The sequence below is a fragment of the Molossus molossus genome, unplaced genomic scaffold (genome assembly GCF_014108415.1).
Source record: "Molossus molossus isolate mMolMol1 unplaced genomic scaffold, mMolMol1.p scaffold_m16_p_12, whole genome shotgun sequence".
NCBI lineage: Eukaryota > Metazoa > Chordata > Mammalia > Chiroptera > Molossidae > Molossus > Molossus molossus.
In genome coordinates, this window is record NW_023425347.1 from 84,752,311 (window position 1) to 84,777,213 (window position 24,903).

Genomic DNA, 24,903 nt, shown 5'->3' on the forward strand with positions numbered 1-24,903 from the left:
TCACATCGATGTTTCTCTCTCTAAAAAATCAATAAAATTGCCCTGGCCGGTTCAGCGGTTAGAGCATTGGCCTGCAGTCCGGAAAGACCTGGGTTTGGTTCCCACTAAGGGCATGTACCTTGGTTGCAGTTTGTCCCTGGCCCAGGTTGGGTCCTGAGGGTGGCAGCCACTCGATGTGTCCCTTTCACGTTGATATGTCTCTCTCTCTCTCCATCTCTCTCCCTCCCACTCTATCTGAACAAAAAATGGAAAAATGTCCTTTGGTGAGGATTTAAAAAAAAAATCAATAAAATTATTTTAAAAAACAAACAAAAAAATTGTAATAGCCTCCTATTACACTTCGAATAAAACCCAGCCTCCCTGGTAGGGCCCCCATGCGTGATGCTGCCCTCCTCGTCTCTGCCCCTCACTCATTGTGCCTTCCCTAACTCCCAACTGATAGTAGGTTTCCCAGCCACATTATTCTCTGTCCTTGCAGCCTCTGGTTCCATAGGGCACCTGTTATGTTCATTTGGGGGACTATTTCAGGACAAAGACCATGTCTGAGAAAACTCTCCCCAGGCCCTGGTTACTTCCTCTCAATCCCCCTGCTTTCTTTTTATAAATCCTCACTTGAGGATTTACCTTCAGATAGAGTAGAAGGGAGGAAGGGAGGAAGAGAGAGAGAGAAACATCAATGTGATGTTGCCACCTGCATGACCCCAACCGGGCCTGGGGACAAACTGTCCTTAGTGGGAACCGAGGTACATGCCCTTAGCGGAAACCAAACCCAGGACTTTCTGGTCCATGGGCCAATGCTCTAACCGCTGAGCCAAACCGGCCAGGGCCCCCTCCTTACTTTCATAGCAATTCTCACAATTTGAAATCCACTAGATGATTTATTTACCTATTTTGTGTCTTTTCATTTGCCCCATGTAGTATTTGGAGCAGAGTTTAGTGTGCAGCTAATATTTGTTGGTCGAATGAATAAATGAATGATCAGAAAAAGTGTAAGATAGACTAGAGAGGAGAAAGACCAAGAAAAGAAGGCTGTGGGGAAAACTGCTATGATCATCCAGGAAAGAAAGAGAAAGGGCCTCATGCAGGGCAGAGCCAGAACACATCAGCAGTATTGATGTGCTCTAGACTCAGTTCCAAATTGGAAGCAACAGGTGTTAGTGACCAGCCTCATGTAGGGGATGAGAAAGAGAAAGGGACAAGAATGATCACCAGTGAAGTAACAAAACAGAAAGAGTTGGTTGAGGATTGAGGAAAAGTAGAAATGATGAGTTCATTTGGACTTGTTAAGTCTGATGTGTTTGAGGGACATCCAAATGAAGGTGTTCAGAAAGAAGTTGGATTGACTTGTCCCCAGCAAGAGGCCAGCACTGGAATTTGGGATGGAACCACAGAAGACATGGTATGGGTGTTGTATAATATCTCCCCAAGTGATTCTGCATGTAGTCAGGGATAGAAGATCCACAGTGGAAGGGTCATTAGGAGCATGGGCTCTGAGTACAATTGCCTATGTTCAAATCCATCCAAGCCAATAAACAGATGTATGAACTTGGGGAGATATTATAAAACACCCATACCACCCAGCCCGTGTGGCTCAGTGTTTCAGTGTCGACCCATGCACCAAGAGGTTGCTGGTTCGATTACTGTTCAGGGTACATGCCCAGGTTGTGGGCTCGATCCCCGGTGGAGGGCATGCAGGAGGTGGCCAATTGATGTTCTCTCTCATCTATATTTCTATCTCTCTCTCCCTCTCCCTTCCTCTCTCTCTAAAATCAATAAAGAAAAAAAAAGGCCCTAGATGACTCTGATGGCCAGCCAGGTGTGGACATGGCTGTGTTGGCTCCTGAATATATTTATTCCTTGCTAAGTAAGAGCAACAACAGCAACAATAATAATGGCTAACACTTACTGAGTACCATACCATTAAAATTTTTTTTTTCCAGTCTGATTGCACTTAAAGCAGGGACGCGGGGGGTCCACTCTGCTGATTCTGGTGGGTTTCCTTGTTCTGTCCTCTGAAGGGGGTTTGCTGACACCCCCCCCTTTTTTTGTACATGCCCTTAGAGGGAACCAAACCCCGGACTCTCTGGTCCGCAGGCTGACGCTCCAACCACTGAGCCAAACTGGCCAGGGCTGACTCCTTTTATTAGTGGGGCTCTGATGGCAGAGGCAAACATTTGGAATTCTGCTATTCTTTGCTGTTTAGCCTCTTCATCACGATTATCGAACACCTTAAAAGCTAGGTTTAGAAGTTCCCGTTGAGGGGTTTGGGGGCCATCATCCAGTTTTTATAACTTTCTCCTAATGTCTGGAGCTGACTGAGAGATAAATCTTAGGTTTAAAATGACAGTTCCTGTCCTGGCCAGTTTTGCTCAGTGGTTGGAGCATCGGCCTGTGGACCAGAGAGTCCTGGGTTCAGTTCCCGCTAGGGGCATACACCAAAAAAATAAAAATAAATAAAAAAGCCCTGGCCGGTTTGGCTCAGCAGTTAGAGCATTGGCCTGCAGACCAAAGAGTCCTGGGTTCGGTTCCCGCTAGGGGCACATACCAAAAAAATAAAATAAAATAACATGACAGTTCCTTCTGGGTTAGTGGGATCTAAGTTAGTATATCTTCTTATATGCTATGTAAGGCAGGATAGAAAGGTGGTAGAGCCCTGGCCGGTTTGGCTCAGCGGTTAGAGCGTCGGCCTGCGGTCCGGAGAGACCCGGGTTCGGTTCCCGCTAAGGGCACGTACTTCGGTTGCAGTTTGTCCCCGGCCCTAGTTGGTCGTGCGGGTGGCAGCCACTCGATGTGTCCCTTCACGTCGATGTTTCTCTCTCTCTCTCCCTTCCTCTCTCTCCCTCCCACTCTATCTGTACAAAAAATGGAAAAATATCCTCGGGTGAGGATTAAAAAAAAAAGAAAGGTGGTAGAGTTTTCATTCCTTTCCTGGATTATTTCAGAGTAAAGGATCCTAGTCTTTTATTTATTTGGGACAAATCTGAGAGGGAGAAGGGGACATGAACTTTGACAATCCCTCAACTCCCGCTGCTTCCCTCAGGGGGGCATTCTAAAATGGGGCCAAGGTTGGGGACAGACAGGGATCAGAGTGAGGGAGTCATTGTGGGGGTAGGAGAGTGTGAGGTGTGTGTGAGGGCGTGGGAGGTGTGTGTGAGGGCGTCGTTTGTGGGGGTAGGAGAGTGGGAGGTGTGTGTGAGGGCGTCGTTTGTGGGGGTAGGAGAGTGGGAAGTGTATGTGAGGGCGTCGTTTGTGGGGGTAGGAGAGTGGGAGGTGTGTGTGAGGGCGTCGTTTGTGGGGGTAGGAGAGTGGGAGGTGTGTGTGAGGGCGTCGTTTGTGGGGGTAGGAGAGTGGGAGGTGTGTGTGAGGGAGTCGTTTGGGGGGGTATAAGATTGGGAGCAATAGTAGGAGGTTCAGGTTGGGTGGGAGGCCCACAAAAGGGGCTGGAGGAGGAGGTGGAGTGAGATCAGCTGGGTCAAAGGAGGAAACAGGCGAAGTTAGTGCGCTGTCTTCAAAGGGAGGTTTGGGAGGAGTAAAGTGGAGTAGAAAGATTTGGGAGGAGAGCAAAAATTGCAAAAACAGGAGTGTGATCTGAGTGAAAAGGAGCCTGGATGTAAGGAACCTCAGACCATTTTCCTTGCCTTTGACAGAAATTGTCTAGGTTGGTAGAATGTCGAAAGTGCCGTTCTCAGGCTATTGTGACCCACTGTCTAATTTGTACTGAGGCCGCGCACGCGTGTTGCAGTAAATAATGAGTCGCTAGGGATGTAAGTCCTGAGCGAGCCTTAGGGTCTGTAGATTTTTTTAGGAGACATCCTAGGGGTGTTGTCGTGGCCTAGCGGTCCGATGGATACACTAGTGGAAGAAAAAGGCGATCCCGCCTCTCCCCTAGAGTAGAGATGTGCAACTCACATATATCAGGCGTCCCTAGATATATGGTGAACTGAGGGAACTGGTTCCCAAGGAGCGTGTCCTGACCAGCACTGGATTTTGAGAGGGATGATTACACAGATGTGACCGAGAGACCTGGCTCTCATGTCCCAGATGGGGGATAACGAGACAGCCCGGAGAATCAGAACGGGAGGCAAAAAAAACACCGGTGAATTAGTGTCCGGTGTTGACGCTGGATTGGCAGGAAAGGTTGGAGGTCTGGTATCTGGCTGAGGATGTGATCCATTCCTGTCCGACAGAGGCCCGGAGGACTCCAGGGGGCTGTGGTTGCCTCCTATGCAGGATCCTCACAGACCTCCCGGGTTTCAGCACCAAATAAAAAGTCTGAGCCAGTGGGAGATCACATCCACAATGTAAGGCCCATTTAAAATTTTTTTAATCCTCACCCAAGAATATGTTGTTATTGACTTTTTTTTTTAAGGTTTAAAAGTTTCATTCTACAAATCACAGCTGATGAACACCAAAGCCTTCACACGTAGAGGCCATGTTCCAACTCGGCCTGCTCTGGGGAAGAGCTACTATCAGGAAAGGGGTGGCATGACAGGCAGAAACCTGTGAAGTCCAAAGGCCTGGGTGGAGAGGGGTCAGGGCCTAAGGGCCTCAACCAGAGCAGTCACGGCAGCCACAGTGTGTGCACTCAATGATCCGGCCCACTTCCAGCTTGCTTTTGGGAACCCGGCAAATACAGTTTGTCCCAAAATTGGTGTCCCATGTCTGAATGCACCGCAGGCAGCATAAGTTCTCAAATCCCTGCTTTTTCCATTTTGCAATCAAATTTTTGTCTGCATGCCTTCTTTAATACAATATTCATACAGTTCTCTGCTTATGGCTTTCTGCTTATAGAAGAGGTAAAAAATATAGCAGGTTTTCTGGTGGTGAATCCTGAAGATAGGCCACAGAGATTCCACTTCCCTCTTTCCCTCAGGTGGTTCTGTTTCAGCTGGACTTGCTCCCTCTAAGTTCAGAGGGGAAGCAGCTTGAGGGATGCCAGACATACAGGAAAGAACTGAGCTGTTTGACATTGGAGTGAGGGCTGAAGAGGGAGCTTTCTACTAGACAGACATACGGTCAGAGGCCTTTGTTCCTTTGGTGAGCCCTTCCCTGGGGCGGCAGACAGCCGCCATATCTGGGACTCCAGCAACTTGGCTCACACTCTTGTTATTGATTTGAGCGAGAGAAACATCAATGTGAGAGAGAAACATTGATCGGTTGCCTCCTGTACACACCCTGACTGGAGGTTGAACCTGCAACTTAGGTATGTGCCCTGACCGGGAATCAAACCTGCAACCTTTTGGTGTATGGGATGCTGTTCCAACCAACCAAGCCACCCAGCCCTTTAACACTTTATATTAACTTATTTAATAATGGTATGAAACTAGAAATCAATCACAAGAAAAAAATTGAAAACTACATTATTTATTTAATCCCCACAAGGTAGTACTAGTAGTGTCCCCATCTTACAGATAGGAAAACTGAGCTTACATAGTTGGTAAGTGGTAGAGCCAGTACTATGGCCTCACCATTCTGATTTCCTGAGACCAACTCCTTATTGGATTAAAGGGAAAAGAGCCCTGGCCGGTTTTGCACAGTGGTTAGAATGTCGGCCTGCAGTCCAGAGAGTCCTGGGTTCGGTTCCCGCTAAGGGCACGTACCTCAGTTGCAGTTTGTCCCCGGCCATGGTTGGTCGTGCAGGTGGCAGCCACTCGATGTGTCCCTTTCACGATGTTTCTCTCTCTCTCTCCTTCTCTCTTCCTCTCCCTCCCTCCCACTCTATCTGAAAAAAAAATGGAAAAAAAAATGTCCTCGGGTAAGGATAAAAAAATAAAGGGAAAAGAAACTAACATTGCTTGAGTCCCCTCTCTGTCTGCCACTATACTAGCAGCTTTCCCATAGGTGAAATTCCAGGAAGGAATTTGCTTTACTGGATAGGGAGTGTTATCCCCATTTTCTGGAAGAGGAAAGACAAGCTCAGTGAAATGAAGTGGCATGCCTGAGTCACATGGCTGAGAAGCCTCAGAGCTGCCATTCCCAGTGGGTTTTTCTAAAGTCCAGGCTCTGTGCCAGGTCAATTTTTTCCTCTTCTAGGGTGCCACCTTCTGCCCATGCCAGACTTTGAAACTCCAGTGCTGCCAGGACCAGGCCTTGAGTGGAATCTGTAGCAGTCCTGCTGTGGTCAGACCAACCATTGGGTTCATGCCCCATCTGGAGGGGTAGCAGCTCCTGTACCAGCCTGCCATGGCCTTCCTAGGTTTTTGGCCCAGTTGGCAGGAGCATCCAAGTTGGAAGAGGAGGTAGAAATCCTGAGTTTATTTGATATCTCTGGATTTGTAAATGTTGATAACCAATTAAAAAAAAATCTCTGGGCTCTACATTATCCATCTGTGAAGAAGTGTGGCCTATAGGTCTTCAGGTGGCAGCCTCTGGTCCTCTACCAGATACCTGGAACAGTGCTGCAAACTCAACATGTCCACAAACGAATTCATAATTTCTCTTCCTACCTGTCTTTAGATTCTCCCCACCCCCAGCAAACCTGATTCTCCTCATCTCTTCTACCTCAGAGACTGTCACCTTCATCACTCAGTCTTCTCCCAAGACCCCTATAATACCACCTCTCTGAATCCCCACTTGGTCTGGACCACCATCATCGCCTGCCTTTGTTACATTACAGCCAGAACTTCCTAATTAGTCTCCCCATTTTCTGTCATGCTGCCTTCCAGTCTTCATTCTTTTTTTTTAATCCTCACCCGAGGACATTTTTCGATATTTTGTTCAGATAGAGTGGGAGGGAGAGAGAGAGAAACATCGATGTGAAAGGGACACATCGAGTGGCTGCCACCCGCACAACCAACCAGGGCCGGGGACAAACTGCAAATGAGGCACGTGCCCTTAGCGCGAACCGAACCTGGGTCTTTATGGACCTCAGGCTGACACTCTAACCGCTGAGCCAAACCGGCCAGGGCCGGTCTTCATTCTTGATTCCCCCAGTGGCCTCCCTTCTCCTTAGAATTAACCTTGAACTCCTCATCATGGTCTACAAAACCCTACATGTGCTGGGATTTCTCTTGACTCCTTTTCTTTCTGTCACCCTGCCCCAACTTCTCTAACCTTCTCCAAGTTCCTACAAAACATGGATTTCATGGCCTTTGCCCATGCCATTTCCCCATGGAATCCTGGAATTCTCTTCCTCCAGATCTTCAGCTGGCTCTTTCTCATCCTCTAGGTCTTAGCTCCTGAGCCAGGCCTTTTCTGCTCTCACTGTCTCCATTGTGTTCCCTTGCAGGCACTCACATTTCCTTTATAATCCTTACTGATACCTGACCTATCTTGTTCCTTGTCTATATCAACTCCCCTCTCCTCCCACATTTCCCTCCCTTTCTACCTTTTCCTCTCTACTCCTCACCCTCCACCCCAAACACGTTCACACTCTGCAATGCAATATCCTTGAGAGTAGGTTCAAGGTCTGTTTTATTCACAGCAGGACTCCAGCCCCTAAACATTGCCTGTTACATACAGAGCAATAAAAAAAGTATTTGTTGCCCTGGCCAGTTTGGCTCAGCGGTTAGAGCGTTGGCCTGCGGTCCGGAGAGACCTGGGTTCGGTTCCCGCTAAGGGCATGTACCTCGGTTGCAGTTTGTCCCTGGCCCAGGTTGGTCGTGCGGGTGGCAGCCACTCGATGTGTCCCTTTCACATTGATGTTTCTCTCTCTCTCTCTCTTCCTCTCTCTCCCTCCCACTCTATCTGTACAAAAAATGGAAAAATGTCCTCGGGTGAGGATTAAAAAAAAAAAAAAGTAAGGGAAAAAAAAAAACGTATTTGTTTATTAAGGACTGCCTGCACTTGAGGCTCTACCTCCCCATCCCCCACAGCTTACCCCACCCTCTGCATCACAGTCTCAGGAACCAGAAGCCACTAACAGATGGGAAGTGAATCAGAAAAGGAGGCAAAGAGAAAAAAAAGGAATTTCTGCTTGTGGGTACAAGGAAAAAAGACTGAGATGAATCTAGATACAGTCAAGTGAATCATCTCCTCCCCCACCCTAACCCTACCGTCACCCATTGTCCACCACCAGGACCAAAATAAAAGGCTGGCTTTCTGGTTTTGGAGTCAGAGAAGACGAGATGCAAGGCTTGCTGGCTCTGTGACCCTGGATCAGTCTGTCTCTGTCAGCTTCTTAATCTGTAACAGGGAGATGGTAATGATACCTCACAGGGGGTATCATTAAATGAGGACTTCGAGTACACAAAAGGACTTAGAATAGTGTCTGGAATGTAGTAAGCACTGAATAAATGCCAGCTGGTATCACAGTTAATATTCTAACTGGCACCACCCACCTGCCTTATAGAACAGAGTTCAGTCAGCTGCCTCCATTGGCTATAGGACCTTAGTTAAGGCCTCCTCTGGGCCTCAGTCTCTTGGCCTAGGCACTGTCTTGCCAACTAGAGTGTAAGCCTACTGAGTTGGTAACCAGCTTCTAGCCAGTGCCAGTGACATCATAGGCATGTCCAAACCCTTGCTCTTCACCATATTTTCTTTATTTTTAATTTTTAAAATTGTGGTAAAATAGACATAACACAAAATTTAACATTTTAATTATTTTCAAGTATACAGTTCAGTGGCATTAAGTCCATTCACATTGTTGTACAACCATCACCACCACTTCCAGAACTTTTTTTATCACCCTCAGCTGAAACTCTGTATTCATTAAATAATAACTTCCCATATCCCCCTCCCCCCAGCACCTGTTAACCACTATTCTATTTTCTGTTTTTATGAATTTGACTATTCTAGGAACTACAAATCAGTAGAATCATATTATATTTGTCCTTTAAAAAATTGGTTTAACCCTGGCCGGTTTGGCTCAGCAGTTAGAGCGTCAGCCTGCGGTCCAGAGAGACCCAGGTTCAGTTCACGCTGAGGGCGCATACCTTGGTTGCAGTTTGTCCCCGGCCCTAGTTGGGTTGTGCCGGTGGCAGCCACTCGATATGTCCCTTTCACATCAATGTTTCTCTCTCTTCCTCCCACTCTATCTGAACAAAAAATGGAAAAATGTCCTCAGGTGAGGATAAAAAAAAAAAAAGTTTATTGTTGACTTTTAAAGAGGAGGGGAGAGGGAGAGAGAAACATCAATGAGTGAGAACATCAATTGGCTGCCTCCTGCATGCGCCCCCTACCCCGGGGATGGGGCCCATAACCTGGGCATGTGCCCTGACTGGGAATCGAACTGGTGACCTCTTGGTGCATGGGTCAACGCTCAACCACTGAGCCACACCAGCCAGGCTATATATATATTTTTTAAATGTTTTTATTGTATGGCAGGTATGGCTCAGTGGTTGAGCGTTGACCCATGCACCAAGAGGTCATCAGTTCAGTTACTGGTCTGGGCATATGCCCAGGTTGTGGGCCAAGTCACCAGTGGGGGGCATGCAGGAGGTGGCCAATTGATGTTCTCTCTCATCGATGTTTCTATCTCTCCCTCTCCCTTCCTCTCTCTCTAAAACCAATAAAGGGGAAAAAAAAAAAAAATATATATATATATATATATAGTTTACCTACTATAAAATTCACCCAATTTAAGTGTACAACTCTCATAGTAATATAGTTTTAGGACATTTCCTTCACCCCCAAAAGATCCCTCATGCCCATTTGTAATCAGTCCCTGCTCCCACCTCTAGCCCCAGGCAATCACTAATCCTACTTTCTGTCTCTATAGATATGCCATTTCTGAATATTTCGTATAAAAGGAATCACACAATATGTGGCCTTCTGAGTTGGATTTCATTTTTCATCATTTATATTCCAGTTACTATGTGTCCTCACAATTTCTCTAACCTATTCATGCACTCCATATTTAATAAGAAAATATGGATAAACAAAAAGAAAAAAAGCTTCACTTTCCCAATAAATCTTCCCTCTCTAACAGATTCCACTATAGTTGATGTTCTCCTTGGGCAGGCTGTGCAGTCAGAACAACTCATTCCTGTCAGAAAACCTGGGCTCACCTTTTGCTACTTTCTAGTTATGTGATCAGGGCCTCCTGGAGCTTCTGTTTTCTTATCTTTAAAGTGAACACAGTCCCGCCCTGGCCAGTTTGGCTCAGCGGTTAGAGCTTCGGCCTGCAGACCAGAGAGTCCCGGGTTCGGTTCCCACTAAGGGCACGTACCTCGGTTGCATTTGTCCCCGGCCTCGGTTGGGGTTGTGTGGGTGGCAACCACTTGATGTGTCTCTCTCGTGTTGATGTTTCTCTCTCTCTCTCCCTCCCACTCAATCTGAAGATAAATGCCAAAAAAAAAAAGTCCTTGAGTAAGGATTAAAAAATAATAATAAATAAATAAAGTGAACACAGTCCTGGCCGGTTTGGGTCAGCGGTTAGAGCATGTGCCCACAGGCCAAAGTGTCTTGGGTTTGATTCGGGTAAAAAGGGCACGTACCTCTGTTGTGGTTTGGTACTTGGCTGCAATTGGGGTCATACAGGAGGCAACCAATCAATATGACTCTCTCACATTGATGTTTCTCTCTCTCTCTCTCTCTCTCTCTTCCCCTACTCTCCCCAACTCTATCTGAAGATAAATGGGAAAATATCCTCCAGTGAGGATTAAAAAAAAAATTAAAGTATACACAATAGTTCATTGGTTAATGTGATGATTTATAGGAGCTAATACATCTAAGTGCTTAATACAGAGCTTGGCACTTGCTAAGTGTTCCATAAAGGTGAACCATTATCATAAATGCTTGTTTCAACTTTTTAATGAGTACACTGTATTCCACTGTGTGGATATCCCATAGTTGGTTTGGCCAGGCTTTTCTTGCTCTTGAATTTGTAGGCCAGGGGCCAGTAAACTATATAGCTCCCTGACTGTTGCCTGAGAACCTAAGCATGGTTTTCACATTTTTAAATGGTTAGCAGAAAAAACAATCAAAAGAATGATACTTTTTGCCTTTTGGGTCGGGAGGCTGAGGTATAGAGACCTTCTGCAGCCCTAGAATTAGATCCGCAGCCAAGTCCCAGGTGCATGTGGAGCTGTTTTGGAAAGGAGAATTAAAAGGAGACAGAAACAGCCCTGGCCAGTTTGGCTCAGTGGTTAAAGCAATGGCCCTTGGACCAAAGAGTCCAGGATTCAATTCCAGCCAAGGGCACATACCTTAGTTGCGGTTCATCCCCAGCCCCGGTTGGGGTTGTGCGCGTGGCAACCAATCGATGTGTCTCTCTCACATCAATGTTTCTCTCTCTCCTTCCCACTCTGTTTGAAGATAAATGTAAAAATATCCTCTGGTAAGGATTAAAGAAAAAAGGAGACAAACATAGGGCAGTTCCTGAAACTTGGTGACCTGAGGCCCATCACCCTGATGTCAGCAAAGCCCTAGGGCTGGCCTGGTCTCCCATGGTGTTAAGATGTGAGTAGAGCCCCGGCCAGTTTGGCTCAGCGGTTAGAGCGTCGGCCTGCGGTCTGGAGAGACCCGGGTTCGGTTCCCGCTAAGGGCACGTACTTCAGTTGCAGTTTGTCCCCAGCCCTGGTTGGTTGTGTGGGTGGCAGCCACTCGATGTGTCCCTTCACGTCGATGTTTCTCTCTCTCTCTCCCTTCCCCTCTCTCCCTCCCACTCTATCTGTATAAAAAAAATGGAAAAATATCCTCGGGTGAGGATAAAAAAAAAAAAGATGTGAGTAGACAGGTACTGCTGGTTTGGTAGAAACACTTTTCTCATCTTTTGCTCTGCCTGCACCCCCAGAGAAGGCCTCACATTCCTTACCACCCAGATGCAAGTAGGATTTGTAGTCAGGAGGGAAATGACAAAGAACAAGAGGTCCCCCAAATTGAGCTCAGATTCAGATGTGGAGAGGGTGCAACTCACTGCTTAACCTTGCCATGCCACCCCTTCCTGTACCTCAGACTGACTGAGTAAAGTGAAGACAGTTGGGCAGGGCAAGTGTCACACCCCTTGTGGCAGTTGCTACCAGCTTTACTCCCCAACCTTCCATCAAGAAGGTAAATTGTAAATAAACGCTGGACTCATACCTTCTCTATATACACCACCCTTGCTATATTCTTTTTTTAAAAATATGTTTTAGCCCTGGCCGGTTTGGCTCAGCGGTTAGAGCGTCGGCCTGCGGTCTGGAGAGACCCGGGTTCGGTTCCCGCTAAGGGCACGTACTTCGGTTGCAGTTTGTCCCCGGCCCTGGTTGGTCGTGCGGGAGGCAGCCACTAGATGTGTCCCTTCACGTCGATGTTTCTCTCTCTCTCTCCCTTCCTCTCTCTCCCTCCCACTCTATCTGTACAAAAAATGGAAAAATATCCTCAGGTGAGGATAAAAAAATATATATATGTGTTTTAATGATTTTTCAGAGAGAGAGAGAGAGAAACATGTGAGAGAAACATATTGATGTGAGGGAAATATATCAATTGACTGCCTCCTCAAGCACGCAACCCAGGCATGTGCCCTGACCGGGAATCGAACTGGGACCTCTCAATTCATGCGACAATGCTCAATCCACTGAGCTGCACTGGCTGGGCCACCCTTGCTAGTCTGTTCTGTTTAGAACAAGCCAAAGTGTTACTGGTTCAAGGTACATGTGCCTGATGCTTCAAAGGCCAGTATTCAAAATGTCAGAGTTTGGAGTAAGGAAAGTTTTATTGATCAAGAAGTTACCAGTCCAAGAAGATAGTGTGCCTTAGGGTTTCTCAACTCCATCTTAAGAGAGCCCAGAATTCATGCTTCTTTTATGTCAAGAGAAGGGAGACTAGGTGGGGCAAAAGGTGTGTGAAGACCTCAAGACATCTAGGTGTCAACAGGGATCCATAGAAGAGCAGTAAGTCTCTAAATCTCAGTTTCCAGTCCATTACCCATTGCTGTCTGAGTCTGGTCAGAGGCTCCTACAAATCTTTGCAAAAGTTCAAGCCTCAAGCCGGATTTCTCTAATAGCATATCTCTAGCAGGTGCTATTTGCCAGAAGGCCATGGGAAAAATGCAGGTTAGAATTAAGATAGAGCCCGGCTGATGTGGCTCAGTGGTTCAGCACCATGCACCAAGAGGTCGCTGGTTCAATTCCCGGTCAGGGCACATGCCCACATTGTGGGCCAAATCCCCAGTGCGGGGCATGCAGGAGGTGGCCAATCGATGTTCTCTCTCACTGATGTTTCTATATCTCTCTCCCTCTCCCTTCCTCTTTCTCTAAAATGAATAAAGAAAAAAAAAAAATTAAGATAGAGTTAGAGCCCTGGCTGGCTGGTTTGGCTCAGCGGTTGGAGCGTTGGCCTGTGGGCCAGAGAGTCCTGGGTTCGGTTCCCACTAGGGGCACGTACCAAAAAAAAGAGAGAGAGAAGCATTTTATTCTGTTACATAAGTTCTCTCCTAATAAAATAAAATAGAAAGTTTTCCGTTCACACACAACCTGCTCTCTCCTGACAGCGCCTATCTGGCCTGGCATCCCTGCATCCTACCCCCTCTGCTTCTAGCTGCGAGCTGGCACAGCTGAGCCAGGCCCTGCTTCCCAGTCCCTATAGAAACTGGTGGCTCCCTCAACTCCTGGTCCCTGATAGGTACAGCAGCATCTAAAAGAATAGATTTCCATCAAGACCAACATCCCCCTTTGATCCTTCTTAGGAGGCAGGGCTGACTGGAATGAGACAAAAGGGGCAGAGATAAAGGTGTTGTGGAAACATGAGCTTGATATATAAGGATATTCTGTTCCAAATCATATATATTAAACAGACACTTTGTAATGAGAGGAGTGACTTATTTGCATCACCATTTAAAATATGTTTTCTTACATGTTTATGATTTTGAATTTTTTCTATTTGGTTGAAAGAAATAAATTTTAGTGATTTTAGAGAGAAAAGAAGGGAAAGAGAGAGATAGAGACATTGATGAGAGAGAACATCTATTGGCTGCCTCCTCCCACTGGGGATTTGGCCCACAACCTGGGCATCTGCCCTGACCAGGAATCAAACCAGCAACCTCGGTGCATGGGTCTACACTCAACCACTGAGCCACACTGGCCGGGCTGAAATAAATAGTTTTTATAATATCAGCTGAATTCAGCCTGAAAAAAGAATGCTAAGCCCTGGCCAGTTTGGCTCATCAGTAGAGCGTCGGCCCATGGACCAATGAGTCGCAGGTTCAATTGCAGCCAAGGGCATGTACCTCAGTTGCGGTTTGTCCCCGGCCCTGGTTGGGGTCATACAGAGGCAACCAGTCAATGTGTCTCTCTCACATTGATGTTTCTCTCTCTTGCTCTCTCTCTTTCTTCTTCCCTCCCTCCTACTCTATCTGAAGATAAATAGAAAAATATCCTCTGGTGATAAATAAATAAATAAATAAATAAATAAATAAACCTTTTAAAAAATGGATGCTAAGTTGTGGGCAAAATATGCAAATGTAGAAAAATATATTGTACAAATGCTATATAAAAAAACAACAAAGAATACTATGTCAGCCCTGGCTAGTTTTCTCAGTGTTTAGAGCATTGGCCCACCGACTGAAGGGTCACAAGCTTGATTCTGGTCAAGGGCATGTACCTGGGTTGCAGATTCAATCCTTTGCCCTTCTCTGGGTTGTGCAGGAGGCAATTAATCCATGTGTCTCTCTCACATCAATGCTTCTCTTTCTCCCCACTCCCTGTCTCTAAAAAAAAAAAAATTGGAAAACTATACTATTTCATGACGTGACAGTTATATAAAATTTAAATTTCAGTGTCCATAAATAAAATTTTATTGCAACACATCTGTGCTCAATTGTTTATACATCTTTTGCTATTTTGCAAGAGTAGAGTTGAGCAGCTAGCAAAGACTATATGGCCACAAAACCTAAAATATATACTACCTGGCCCTTTACAGAAAACGTTTGCTGATACCTGGCGTAGGTAATTTTCCATTTCTTCTGCTTTGTAAAAAACACTGCAATGAACATCCCAGGCTTGTGAGACCAGGCTTCAGTGGAGTCTTCAGGTTTCTCTGTGTCTTGCCAAGTGGATGGTTTCACTCTGGCCATCTTGGCCTTTCTTGGACTGCAGCACATTCTCCACCCTCAAGGCTTTGCCTTTACTTAAAACAGCCTTTCCCTCCCACTTTGCCTGATTGTCTTCTATTTATTCTTTACATTTTAGTTTCAAAGTCTTGGCCTCAGGAAAGCTTTCCCAGATATCCCACTCCCAGCCCAATTTAGTGTTGTCCTCCCTTTGCTATTCTCTCCCTTCACTAAATTTAAGCCATGTGAAGGAATACAATACAGTATACATTTACTGTTAGGATGAATGAACCCTTACCTCTAAAACTTTTTACTTTTTAAAAAAAATCCTCACCTGAGGATATTTTCCCATTTATCTTCAGATAGAGTGCAATGGAGACACACACACACACTGACTGGTTGCCTCCCACACAACCCCAATCAGGGCCAGGACTGAACTTCAACCCTACCTGCCCTTGACTGGAGCTGAACCTGCCACTCTTTGGTCAGCAGGCCTATGCTCCAATGAGCCAAACCGGCCAGGGCTAAATCTCTTAAACATAATTTCAGCCCGGCTGATGTGGCTCAGTGGTTGAGCATCCATCTATGCACCAAGAGGTCGCTGGTTTGATTTCCAGTCAGGGCACATGCCAGAACCGGTGGGGGACGTGCAGGAGGCAGCTGATAGATGTTAATGTTTCTCTCTCTGATATTTCTATCTCCTTCTCCCTTCCCCTCTCTCTAAAACAAAACAAAACAAAAACAATGAAAAACATTAAACACACACATAATTTTACATAGGAAGATACATATTTAGGAGATGAAATATGTTACTGAACTGCTGTCCAGAAAGGTTGCTGCTACCAGCAGTAAGAGCTACTTAATTGGTGTTTTAAACTATTGTCTCTATGTTTTTAAAGGACAAAAATTATAGAACATGATCTCATCATTAGGAAGGGATATCTGTGCCTCGTAAAAGGGGATACATTTTTACAAAGTCAAAGTTTTACATGATAATTCCACCACTTCTGGAGACAGGCACCTGAGAGGAGTAGGGATATCCCTTTTTGACTGCGTGAAGAAGTGGTCCCTTGGATAAACCTATTGGTTAATTTGGTTAAATCTCAATTTTCTAATCTGAAAAGGCAGAACTTTTAAAGTGCTCTTTCTTAGAATCGGTTAGACCATTCGGATATGGAAAGTAGTCTCACAAGCCGTTTGACTTTAAGTCCTGTCAGAAAACTCACTAAGCAGCTTTTATAAAACCAGTGTTAATTCAATAAATGTAAATTAAACTAAGTTTCACGTAAGTAACAAGCCCGAACAAAAGGCAAAACAGAACCTCTGAACGGCCACAGCCACATGTAACGGAAATCAAGCCACAGTTTATATATGCCACCGAAACTTCCCAAACCGAGTTTTCATTTTAAACCTCAGATGACAGGCGCCAGGACCAACGATCACCGGCTGCCCAAGTACCAAAAAATTATGCTTCCGAAATCTCTTGATGTCGATTCCGCACGTAGAGCAATCAAGCTGCTCTACGTGTGCCACTCACGACAGAAGCCCTTTTTAACGCGCCCGTAACGAAAGCAGGGTGGCAGTGCTGGTGAATTCCCATTTTGATAAAAGTGAAAAAAAAGTGTATGCAAGTTCCTTTCCCATGTTCCTGAAATTGAGGAGGAAATGTCAAGACCTTCTGAATCTGAGGAATTCTTCACAAGGAAACTATGATTTGTCTTTTGATTTTTATTTAGAATCCAGACAAAAACCCGTGACTTGATATGCAAATAGCGCAGTGCTTGCTGGGAAGGTGCCCTGGGGCGTAGAGGAAGGGGCTGGAAAAACGGTTACAGGAAGGAACGTCCCCTGCGGTGGGTGCCTGCGTGCGAGGTCTCTCCTGTCGCCCTCTGCGTAGGGAAACCCACTTCTTGGGGGCTGTAGGTACCTCTCTGGGGAAACCCGAATCCCACCCTATTAAAATTGAAAATGCACAATGTGTGCCACCCCTTGAAGTGGAGCAGCCTAGCCTTCATCATTACAACGGATTATCAGAATGTGGTGTGTTGATAAAATGGAATGCAATCAGTTGCCCCTTCAAAGGAGTTAGACATTCAAAAACAAACAAACAAACAAACAAAAAACACTGATAGCCCTGCTGTGTGACTCAGTTGGTTGGAGCATCTTACTGTACACCAAAATGTTGTGGCTTGATTCTTCCTCTGGCGCATGCAGGAGGCAACCCATGGATATTTCTCTCCACCTTCCTCTCTCTCTAAAATCCACAAAAATAAGTGTTCAGGTGAGGAGAAAACAAAAAACACTGATAAGACGTGCACACTGGCCTGGATGGTGTGGTTCAGTGGTTGAGTGTTGACCCATGCGCCAAGAGGTCGCCAGTCAGGAGCCAAATCCCCAGGGAAGGGTATATGCGTGAGGCGGCCAATCGATGTTCTCTCTTGTGGATGTTTCTATCTCTCTCTCCATCTCCCTTCCTGTCTCTAAAATCAATTTTTTTAAAAAAAGGAGGTGCACACTAAGGTAGAGCATATCATCAAAGGGAAAAAAAAAATACTGCACTTGTTGATACATCTATTGATACATCTTTATCAACAGATATAAAAATAACTGAATGAAAAGGGTGCTCCTGGCTGGTGTAGCTCAGTGGTTGAGTGTCAATTCATACACCAAGAGGTCACCAGTTCGATTTCCAGTCAGGGCACATGCCCAGGTTGTGGGCCAAATCCCCAGTGGGGGCCACACAGGAGATGGCCAATCAATGTTCTCTCTCATCGATGTTTCTATCTCTCTGAAACCAATAAAGATAAAAATTTAAAAAAATAATATATTTTTAAAAGGGTGTTGAATAGGGTACCCCATATCATTAATGTAACAAAGAGCACTATAAGACGCAGTGTTGTGATTACCCCTGAGAAAGAAAGAGGGGAGCAGGATGGAGAGCGTTGACAAACTCAAGAGTTTAGATGGACCTGTAATGTTCCAATTTTTAAAAATATATTGGATTATTATTGTGTAATTAAAAATATAATCCTTGCTTTCTGTATTTCCCCTATTTATTTCATTTTTTTAAATTAGGTTTATTGAAGTAAAATTTACATACAATAAGTTCTCTTTTTTAAAATTCTTTTTGGAGGAGTGGGGAAGGGAGAGAGAGAGATTTGTTCCACTTATTCATTCTTTGGTTGATTCTTGCATTGCCTTGTTTGGTATGGAAACAATGCTCTAACCAACTGAGCTACCCAGCCAAGGCTTTCACTTTTTAAAATTTCTTTTGTTTGTTTTTTATCCTTATCTAAGGACATTTTTGCATTTATCTTCAGATAGAGTGGGAGGGAGAGAGGGGGGAAGAGACAGAGAGAAACATTGATGTGAGAGAGACACATCAATTGGTCACCACCCACACAACCCCAATCAGGGCCCGGGGACTAACTGCAACGGAGGTACGTGCCTGTAAGTGGGAACTGAACCCGGGACTCTCCGGTCCGCGGGCCGATACTCTAACCGCTGAGCCAAACTGGCCAGGGCTATATTTTTATATATTTTTTTTATTTTTATTCCTCACTCAAGGATTTTTTTCCATTTATCATCACAGAGTGGGAGGGAGGAAGAGACAGAGAGAAACATCAGTATGATAGAGCCACATCCACTGGTTGCCTCTGCACCACCCGACCAGGGCCAGGGATGAACTGCAACTGAGGTATGTGCCCTTGACCAGGAATCGAACCCGCGACTCATTGGTTCACAGGCCGTCGCTCTAACCGCTGAGCCAAACCAGCCAGGGCTACATAGATTTTTTTTTTTTTTTTTATCCTCACCCGAGGACATTTTTCCATTTTTTGTTCAGGTAGAGTGGGAGGAAGAGAGAGGAACAGAGAGAGAGAGAAAAACATCGATGTGAAAGGAACACATCGAGTGGCTGCCACCCACACAACCGACCAGGGCCGGGGACAAACTGCAACTGAGGTACGCGCCCCTAGCGGGAACCGAACCCGGGTCTCTCAGGACCGCAGGCCGACGCTCTAACCGCTGAACCAAACCAGCCAGGGCAACATAGATTTTTTTTTAAAACAAAAAATATAATTTTACTTTCTTCAATATATTATAATATGTGGAAGTCCCTGACCTCTACAAAGTAGAAGCTGCAAGAGGAAACATATAAACAGCTTACACTATCATAGGAAGTAGACCTGTAGTATAAACTGGTGGAAGCCTAGATATGGGTACTGTCATCTCCTAAAAACAAATCATTTGACCTCTGCTCAACCTTCTAATGCCCTCCCATTGCACAATAAAGTCCTATGTCTCCACCACAGCCTACAATGTCCTGCCTGAGCTGACCCCTGTGTCTGCCTTTCCAACCTCATTGCCTGCCACTTTTCCCATCACCCGTTAATCTCCAGCCCATTTGGCCATCTTGGTCCTTGAATAAACTGCTTAGTAGCTCGGGGCCCTCCATCACCCAGCTAGATAAATCCAGTTTATTCTGGTATTCTCTCCTTTTACACTCTTGTGTACTTTCTAGTAATCTGTTTCCCACTTAAAATTGTAAACTCTCTGAGTATAAGGATAGTGTATGTCTTATTTACGAACAGATACTCAGCACCTAACAAAAAGCTCAGCACACAATAAGCAGTCTATTTGTTGAATGAATGTACATTTTTCCTGGGTCTTAAAAAAATGGTATGCTAGACTATTAGGAAAATGAAGCCAGTAGTGGCAGGAGAATAAGACTGGTAAAATGGCTTGGAGCCTAATGGTGAAGGGGGCTTGATTCTGTAAATTGGGATTGGTGGCAGTATAAGGGTGGACTGGAAATTTGGTGGGATGAGGAAGGGAAAATATAGACTGGGAGGGCAGGTTGCTGCGCTAATCCAGGTGGGAGGCAGCTCTTTGCCATTCTTGCTGGCAGTTTGGTCACTGGCTGTGGGCTGTCATGGTCCTTTTTACATTCCTTTTTGTTTCTCCACTTTAGTGTGGACATTCCTTTATGTTTCTCAATCTTAGTGTAGGGAGTGGGCTCCAGAAGGGACTTAGGCTGGAACCAAGTCTTGTTAATATGCCCAGCATCTGGTAAATGCAGTAGTTCTCACTAAGCATTTGACGGATGAAATAATGGAAAGAATCAGTTTAATGGTTAGAAGACAGGTTCAGAGTTTGGAGAATTCTGAGTTCAAACAGATTAAAAACTTATTAGCTAGGACCTTGCTTTGTATCTCACAAGTTGCATTCACTTTTTATTTTTCATCACCATTTATCCCCCCCATACCGTCTTCTACCTCCACCCACCTCAAAGATTTCCTTTAAACCATTAAAAGATTTATCGGAGGTGAGGGGCTTGGCAATGTTCCTAACAGTAAGCGCTCAGTTGTTATTAATTGCTAATTCTCACAGGCACAACGAGTCTCTCTTGTCCCTAGGTTCCTGTGCTGCCAACTCCCCTGTTGGGGTCCAACTGGGCACGTATGGGGGGGGGGGGGTAATGTTGTCTCAGTATTATCCCAGTCCTGCTATCACGACAAAGGCACCAACCAAAAATGGCGACCTCAAAACCATGAGGGCGTCAATTACCGGTCACGGTAGCGACATATAAAAGGCGGAGATGGGAAAAAACACCTAAGGGAGGGTTCGTGAAGCTCGGGTAGAAAGCGCTAAACCGGCCCACGCTTCCAGCCGACACCAGCAGGAAAAATCCCTATCGCCGGAGCTCAGATACAGTCCAGGACGCGACCACGTGTCGGCGGGTTATCTACGCCTGCGCAACTCAGGCGCGTGCCCGCCGGCCGGAAGAGCCGCGCGTTTCCGGGTTGGAGGCGGGGAGCGGTGCCGGAAGTACTCGGGGAGGGCCGAGCAGTCGGACCGGCTGCCGAGACGATCGCTTCACTGGGGCAGTCTCCGCATATCATGGGGAGATAGACCTGCTGCCTGTGAGTCTTGGGCCCTGGCAGTTGAGGAAGAAGAGCGGGAGGAGGGAGTCAGGACCCAGACCCACAGTGGGTCAGTGTTTGAAGAGGCAGATTGTGGAGGAGACGGGACTATGAGGAATCAGGTCTTGGGACGGGACTGAGGGGTTCGGGTCTCGGAGAAGACGCGGCTGTAGGGACTCGGGCTCCAGAGGGACTTAGGGAACGGGGACACATGTGAGTTCTCCGGCACCTGAGGGAAAGCGGTCTGAGAGGGACAGGTTTGTGACGACCCGCGCTCCTAAGAGGAGAGGGGTCAGAACGAAACGGGGCGAGAAGACACGGGCTCCGGAGAGGTAAAAGCGGAGATGTGAGGACTTGGACTCCTAAGAGGCAGAAGCGGGACAGTGAAGACCTGAGCCCCTAAGGATTCCGACACAGAGCAGCGAAGACTTAGATTTTTGAGGGACAGAAACAGTAAGAGGACATTTGGGTTTGGGAGGATCAGGAGCGGTCAGTGAAGACGGGCTTCTGTGGGGACAGGATCGGGGCTTGGAGACTCCGAAATACCTGAGGGAACACGGCTGTGAGCACCCGAACTTCTAAAAACAGAGTATCGGGGCCATGGCCGAGAGAGAAGCCTTTAAGGGAAAGGGAGTTTGGAAAAGATATAATGATCCTTTCTTTCCTCATATTCTCTGAACTCAGAGTGGTAAAAGATATATTCGGGGGAAGACGACTCCATCGCTCTGCCTGCTTGGTTTTTGGCAGGCTTTTCTTGTGTCAGATGCTTAATCTAGGAAGCCCACATGTAAGCATCTTCGTTTTCTGCCTCATTCTTGAGAAACTGATGTGAAGTTGAAGCAGTTCAACTTCCGATCCATTCAACCCCGATTGAGTACAGATCTCTGCATCTCATAAAAGACTATCAGAGATGGAAGGGCCCGAAAAATAATCTTTTAAAAATTCCTATTCTATGTGTAAAGAGGGCTTAGGATCACAGTGAAGCAATTCTGATTAGATCATGATTTTGGTGCAGTAGGCTGCTGTACATTAGCAAATTGGAGATGCTTGGTTAATATCCTTTGAAAACATGCTTCTAGAATCTGCTCTAACGTCAAACAAGAGGGAATTTTTTTTACAGATTCTACTACTTTCTTTTGTCCTGTTACTGTATTGACATTGATACAGTGAATGTCACTACCAGTTAAGAAACCTTTAAATGAAGCTTGCCCCTCCCCTAAAGGATGTAGTAAACCATTTAGAAAGTTACAGATAAGTAATCTGTACCCTGTATTTTTAGCATAAGCATTGGCTAGAGAGATGGCTGCTTTTAGTTAAGGTTGGCAGGGGGACTTGGACCAGTCTCACTTCTCCACTTCAGTAGTATCTTGTACTGAAACCTACTCAGGCTAACCAGGCACCATCATAAACACTTCCAAGTATTATGTTATTTAATTACCACTTACAACCCCACAAGTTAGATATTGTTAGTCCCATTGTACAGATAAGGAAATTGGTTCAGAGAGGTTAAGTACCTTACATGAAATCACAAGGACTAACTGGCCCATCCCCAGTCAAAACCAGTTACGTGTTTGACTAAAACTTTTTTCTACTTTTCTAAGTGTATTCTTTATGTCTCAGTTTGCCCACCAGCAAAATAGAAGTAATAGTTATACAAAGCATATCATTGAATGAAAACACCCTCCTTAGACTCAATATCAAGTACTATAACTTATTAGGTACTTATGTTGTGTGGTATTTGAGAACGAATTTCTGTGTTTTTATTTTTATTATTTTTCTTTTTAAATTTGTGTTCTTTTCAAGAAGCATAGATATGCAAGACAGAAAAATGGGACCTGAATAGAAATTTTTAGGCAACCAAGAAAGGCCAATTTGAAACAAGGGCTTAAATCACATTACCTTTACAATTGTAACGTGAACTAGACGATTGGGGAAATTGGGCTCACTTAATTGAAACTATTTTTTCCCAGTGAGTTAGCCTGTGCTATTTGCAAATGCCTCTACTGTATGCAGGTGATCAAAACTTATGAGGTTAATAAGCATGCCCATGCCACCATTTCAAAGTACTTAATGGTTTAATGATATTTTATTACTGGATTAATATCCTCATTTGCATTTACAAAATGTACTTATTTCACTCATTGGTAGTTCTAGCATTGATTGAATCATTATAATAGGATTTCAAAGTAACTGATCAGAAAATCATCCTATTACTGTGGATATGAACATGTAACATACTACTTTTGACAGAGGTCTTTGTGGAAAGTCCCATTGGAGGCAACATATCTATCATCAGTGCTTATAGTCTGCACCAAAACAAGTATGTTAGAGGCAGAAGACAAACTTTGAACTCTGTACGTATGAGGTTAATTAAAAATCTTACACTAATGATTAGAAATGGAAGGGACTTTAAAATTTGCCTGGTTCCACTGTAGAAACTCTGGTCACAGGGATCTCACTTAACTCAGTAGCAGAAGTAAGATGTTACCCAGCCCTCTCTGCCCCACAAAACCTCTTATCAGTCTCCTGATAACCATTTGCCACTGCTGTTTTATTTCAATCCACTTCCTTTTTCTAATATCTATAATCATAAAGTGGTTATAGGATGCCACCAATACATATCAGCATTGGTGAACCCTTTTAGTTTTACCATATTGCTTTTTATAATAACATTTAGAATTAAGAGAGCATATATATTAGCAAACGTGTTTAAAACATGTTCTCCTTTGTACGGAGTGCTTCAGATACATCAAGTGCTTCAGATACATGAACTTAGTGAATTGCCACAATAATCCCATGAAGTATACTTTATGATTAACCCATTTTACAGATGAGGAAATTGAGGCAGAAAGTCTATGATCAGTTATGAGTTTATTTTTGTATAAAGTGTGAGATGTAGGTCAAGATTCATTTCTGTGGTACACTATATTTTTTTGTTATATTTTAAAAACAGGGTTCAGTATTACCTGTTTCTTCAGAGGAAACAAACCAAATAATAGTTTTTTAATCTTTTTCATAAGGAACATATATGCACATAGTACAGAATTTGGGGTATATAATAAAACATAAGTATAGTAGAAAATTTGGGATATACAATGAAAAGTAGGTCTCCCACCTTGGTTCAATAGGCCACCCAGATACTATCATTCCCCCACTTCTCAAGGCAACCACTATTATCAGTTTCCCATGTATCATTCCAAGAATAATTTATGCATTTACAATTGTGTGTCTGTGTGTTTTAATAAATGATAGCAAATTATTCTCACTATTCTATACCTTGCATTTTCACTGAACAATGTTTACTGGAGATCATTTAATGAACTCTTATTTTTTAAAAATAGCTTTATTAAGATATTCTTCACATACAATTCACCCATTTAAAGTGTATGATTCAGTTTTTTGGTACATTCAGGGTTGTGTAACCATCACCACAATTATTTTTGTCCTCCCTAAAAGAAAAAACCCATACTATTAGCAGTCAATCTCTATTCATCTCCCCCACCTCCCAGCCCTAGGCAACCACTAATCTACTTTCTGCCTTTATATATTTATATATCTATTTTGGACATTTCATATACATGGAATCATAGTATATATACAATGTGTAGTCATTTGTGACTGGTTTCTTTTAGCATAATATTTTCATGAGTCTCATTCTTTATAAATGTATTCCATTATATAGTTATACCCTGATTTGTTTAACAATATTCATTTTGATGGACATTTGGGTTGAAATTTCTTGTTTGTATAGTATTCTATCACATACAAGTTGCTAATATAAATTACTAGAAATGAAACTATGGGATCAAAACAATACATACTTTCTCATTTAGGTAGATAGTGCCAAGTAGCCCTCTCTAGTCATTTCTAGCTAATTTACATTCTCTTCATCCCAAGAAAATATGAAATGACTCTACATAAAATTTTCAAACACAGTATGTATAAAACTTTTTCATCATTGCCAAATGGGGACCAAGAGGAGGTAGCTTGTAGTTTTAATTTGCATTTTTATTATGAATGAAAATAGTTATTATTTTACTTTTTTTTTTGGTCTTGATTTTTGCTTAGAAG

At 44.4% G+C, this 24,903-nt stretch overlaps 1 protein-coding gene and 1 non-coding gene across 2 annotated transcripts in view; one reads left to right on the forward strand and one right to left on the reverse strand.

The window, feature by feature from the left end:
- Window positions 1–16,327: 16,327 nt before the first annotated feature.
- Window positions 16,328–16,461, reverse strand: LOC118627420. Its single transcript, XR_004959165.1, has one exon. It is a non-coding gene; the product is annotated as a U11 spliceosomal RNA (small nuclear RNA).
- A 4,273-nt stretch (window positions 16,462–20,734) lies between these two features.
- Window positions 20,735–24,903, forward strand: part of TAF12 (TATA-box binding protein associated factor 12) — a 40,487-nt gene continuing 36,318 nt past the window's right edge. The window contains exon 1 of the mRNA XM_036257310.1: window positions 20,735–20,832. The gene's annotated coding sequence lies outside the window, so the exon portion shown is untranslated. The remainder of the gene's footprint in view (window positions 20,833–24,903) is intronic.